Below are 4,766 nucleotides of genomic sequence, written 5' to 3' on the forward strand. Positions count from 1 at the left end.
TGATTAATAAGGTGACGTGGCATCAGAGGTAAGACCTAATATATATCCTTAAGAACGTTCAGTTAACAATTCCTCAAACACACACACACACACACACACACACACACACACACACACACACACACACACACACACTTTCTTTCTAGTTTTCGTCACCCTTCATCGTTAATTTCCTAAAATAAATGAATAAATAAATAAAATGCAGAAAAAAGGACCTTACCTCTTCCAGTCGCGAGTCAAAGGCCACGTTATTTTTCACTTTTCACGTTTCAAATGGGAGTCCACGCCTTCATAGCACCGGGGGAACTATGCTTTGTGGTTATCCTAATGGTCAGTTCATTGACGTGGGCACACACACACGCAAACACAGAAAAAAAGAGAAAAAAAAGAAACACGGACAGTTAACAGGGAGATATTCTGGCAACGTCCGTCTCCGCCCGTTCACAGACCGATACTGCCTTACTGAGTGATGGTTGCCTATTAATCTTTTTAGTTACCTATCTTTATTTTTTTTTCAATGTTTCAGAGCTTCCTGTCATTTATTTTGTAATTCTTTTTATTTTTTTATATTTTATTAAGCGTTTTGAATGGTTTATAAAAGTTAGTTACGGTTTTATGATATATTATGCATTATTTCAACAATGGTAGATCATGTTTGGCTTTGACTTCGTCTTTATATAAAATTCTTGCATTAATATGAACACTGAATATACTTCTAATAAAAAAACAGACAAGCTTTGATATTATCCTTTAGTTGATGTTCTCCCTAGTAAGGATAAGAATATATAAATTTGAGCTGTCATGAAACAAAGCGAGACGAGGCCACAGTCATAGCGAATCGTCCGAACACTTTGCCCATGTCGACTATCTTGGTACGGTCTCTCTAGGCGGTTATTCTCTTTTTTTTTTCAATATTATATAAATCACATCAATCTTTTCCTCTTCTTTTTTTATTTCCTTTATTTTCTTTTTATTTTATTTCCGTAATTCATGTTTTGTTTTTAATCAGATCTCTCTCTCTCTCTCTCTCTCTCTCTCTCTCTCTCTCTGTTAGTTACATGGTGATATGCTTCGTGAAATGAGGAAGGAAGGAGAGAGAGAGAGAGAGAGAGAGAGAGAGAGAGAGAGAGAGAGAGAGAGAGAGAGAGAGAGAGAGAGAGAGAGAGAGAGAGAGAAATAATACAATGAAAGATGAAATAATGAATGAATCAATAAATGAGATACACACACACACACACACACACACACACACGAGGACAGACAGGCAAAATACGTAGAGAGAGAGAGAGAGAGAGAGAGAGAGAGAGAGAGAGAGAGAGAGAGAGAGAGAAGAGAAATAAATAAAAGAAAAAAACAAGAATAATGATGATAACAATAATAAAATAAGAGAGAGAGAGAGAGAGAGAGAGAGAGAGAGAGAGAGAGAGAGAGAGAGAGAGAGAGAGAGAGAGAGAGAGAGAGAGAAAAAATAAGGAAAGAAAAAAAATAAATAAATAAATAGCCTAACTGTTTACGTTTGGTTAGGTTAGGTAAAGTCAAGCTGAACTTATGAGATCAGCTTGACGTGACAAGATACATTTAAAATTACGATTAATTGACGAGAGTGAACTGTACCGTTAATAACAGACAAAGGACGTAATAATTCAGTTTAAAAGGTCAAATTAATATCTCATAATGACAGAAGTTTGCTAATTACTCTCTCTCTCTCTCTCTCTCTCTCTCTCTCTCTCTCTCTCTCTCTCTCTCTCTCTCTCTCTCTCTCTCATTTCAGTCGGTGTTTACAAGAAATCAGCTGTTTTTGTTACAGGGCAAGGCAAAAAGCTTAAATGCACCATAACATTTAATTTTTTTATTATTATTATTATTTTCAGAGGTTTTGCTTGCAGATTGAATACGAATTAGTGGAGAGAAGGATATATTGATTTGGCAATGTTAAGTGGTCGCGAGCAGTGGTTATATAAGTGAATATTACTGTGTTAAAGTGATTACAACAAATTTTGCGTTACCCTGTAGAGATGACGATGTCCCTTGGAGTTTCAAATCTTGGCTGAAACTCGTATTTGCGGATTTTCTTTGAATGATAAACCGCTTGTAGATGAATCATGAGCACCATTGCCTGATGTGAGACTGGAGAAAGTATCAGGAATATTATTAATTTCAGTTGATCAAGCGTTATAAAACTTGCCACTGGATCATGTCGGCTAGGCTAGGCTAGGCTACCCTAGACGTGCCTTCTCAATTTTTGAAGTAACCTGATAGATTTTCACGTTTCTTTTAATAGTGTACACAGGGGAATAACTGACGCGTCTACACTATTTAAATTCAGTGAAAAATATTCATTATTAACTTTATTACAAGTAGAAATATATACAGCCTTTCCCTTCCTTCCATCTAGCTACCCTCACGATCGCCTCGAACATCACCGCATACATTAATACACATTTCTTGATTATTATGTTTACTATGATAATTCTGAAGGCATGTATGGATACGTCAACTCTTTCTTTACGTCCACCTGGAAGGAGAATGCAAAAGCTCAACAAATAAGTGAGAAATAGCGTAAAATTCACTAACTTTTTCTCCGCTCAGGCAACCATGGTGGGCGAAAAATAAGATTCAACACAATTTCTCTCTCTCTCTCTCTCTCTCTCTCTCTCTCTCTCTCTCTCTCTCTCTCTCTCTCCTGGATTCCTGTAGTTGCTTTTAAAGGTTGCTGAGACGTGACGCAATATTTCCAGTCTTCCAGATAATGTACCTCTGGAATCTTGAAAGCACCCTTGAAAATGCGTAAAGATTCTCCCTTAAATTTGTTGATGGAGTCTTGAAAGCACCCTGGAAAAAGAGAGAGAGAGAGAGAGAGAGAGAGAGAGAGAGAGAGAGAGAGAGAGAGAGAGAGAGAGAGAGGCTGTACATAAGCACCCTGGAAAATGAGAGAGAGAGAGAGAGAGAGAGAGAGAGAGAGAGAGAGAGAGAGAGAGAGAGACTGTACATAAACAATTATATCTTTCCACACACACACACACACACACACACACACACACACGTACGTTTCCCTAAGGGCATGCCATCAGTGTGACGTAATGGGATTAACTTATCCCCAAAACTCCCACAAACTGAGTAACTTCTTCCTCTTCTTTATCATCTAGTACGTAGTTCCCCTGTGACACAAGTTAGGGAGGTGAAGAGAGAGAGAGAGGTGAGATGAAGTGAGAATATTCCTATGTATTTTCTGTCATAACATCTCATATCACCTTTTGTCTCCCCTGAACCTCTAAAAATATCAACATTTAGACAAGTTAGGGAGGTGAAGAGAGAGAGAGAGAGAGAGAGAGAGAGGTGAGATGAAGTGACATTATTCCTGTCTCTCTCGCAGCTTAAACTTTCAAAAATATTTATAATGAGAAATGTAGACAAGTTAGAGAGTTGTAGAGAGAGAGAGGTGAGATGAAATGAGATTATTGTTTTCTTTCTTGCCTAACACCTTTCTCTCTCTCCTTCTCTTGGCCTCTGCCTCCTCAAAAACAGCCTATATTAATGAACTGGTGATGGTACAGGCCTATAAAACCTTGTAACAACATTTCATCATAAAATCTGCCAATGCTGGTTGAAATATAATCAGTCATTCCTCATGCTAGCCTTATTATTATTATTATTATTATTATTATTATTATTATTATTATTATCATGTGATGCAGAATATCATGGTGTTTTGGTTGCAAGAGTCCACGTAAATATAGATTGAGCCATCGTATTCATGTTTTTCATTGTGTGGTGTTGTAAATATACTTTATCTGTAAATAAAAAATGTATCCTATGACATTTGTTTATTTTATTGTATGTGTGTTAGGTTAGGTTAGCATAGTTTATATACAAGCTCTTGGCAGTGCATATATATCACAGACACATTGTTAGTAAATCAATTTGAAGTAGAACCAATTGTTGTGTGTGTGTTAGGTTAGCCAATCACACCCTTATCTTTGAAATATTCCTTTGTATATGCTTATGTACCACAGCCAGATACACACTGATTAGGGAGGTGGACAGAATAGTGGTGAAACACTGAATATACTGCTTCACTCTTGCATTGGGGAGGTGGACAGAATAGTGGTGAAAGACTGAATATACTGCTTGACTCTTGCATTGGGGAGGTGGACAGAATAGTGGTGAAAGAGTGAATATACTGGTTGACTCTTGCATTGGGGAGGTGGACAGAATAGTGGTGAAAGACTGAATATACTGCTTCACTCTTGCATTGGGGAGGTGGACAGAATAGTGGTGAAACACTGAATATACTGCTTGACTCTTGCATTGGGGAGGTGGACAGAATAGTGGTGAAACACTGAATATACTGGTTGACTCTTGCATTGGGGAGGTGGACAGAATAGTGGTGAAAGAGTGAATATACTGGTTGACTCTTGCATTGCGGAGGTGGACAGAATAGTGGTGAAGGAGTGAAGATATTGGTTAACTCGTTTTCTATGATTTTATTGGAGTTTTCATTAATTTATGGTTAAATTGTGAGTGATAGGCTAACCCTTTCACTCTTTCAGTCTTCAGTATCATTATAAACAGTCTACTGTGTCTTTCATAACTTCTAATTAATTTTAAGGTTCGCTTATAAACTCAGTCCTCTCGTTTTCTATGCTTTTATTCGAGTTTCCGTCAATTTAAAGGTTTAATTATAAGTGATAGGCTATTTGGCGCGGGGAACCGACTCCCTCTCTCTCTCTCTCTCTCTCTCTCTCTCTTAACACCTCACAGTGCTT

The 4,766-nt window shown here is 37.6% G+C and overlaps 1 protein-coding gene across 4 annotated transcripts in view; it reads right to left on the bottom strand.

The window, feature by feature from the left end:
- LOC135097732 (conserved oligomeric Golgi complex subunit 6-like) overlaps window positions 1-439 on the bottom strand; it is a 60,910-nt gene extending 60,471 nt beyond the window's left edge. For all 4 annotated transcript variants that reach the window (XM_063999737.1, XM_063999741.1, XM_063999736.1 and 1 more), the window contains exon 1: window positions 221-439. The gene's annotated coding sequence lies outside the window, so the exon portion shown is untranslated. The remainder of the gene's footprint in view (window positions 1-220) is intronic.
- Between the last annotated feature and the right edge of the window lie 4,327 nt (window positions 440-4,766).

The sequence above is a fragment of the Scylla paramamosain genome, unplaced genomic scaffold (assembly GCF_035594125.1).
Source record: "Scylla paramamosain isolate STU-SP2022 unplaced genomic scaffold, ASM3559412v1 Contig30, whole genome shotgun sequence".
Classification (NCBI taxonomy): Eukaryota; Metazoa; Arthropoda; class Malacostraca; order Decapoda; family Portunidae; genus Scylla; species Scylla paramamosain.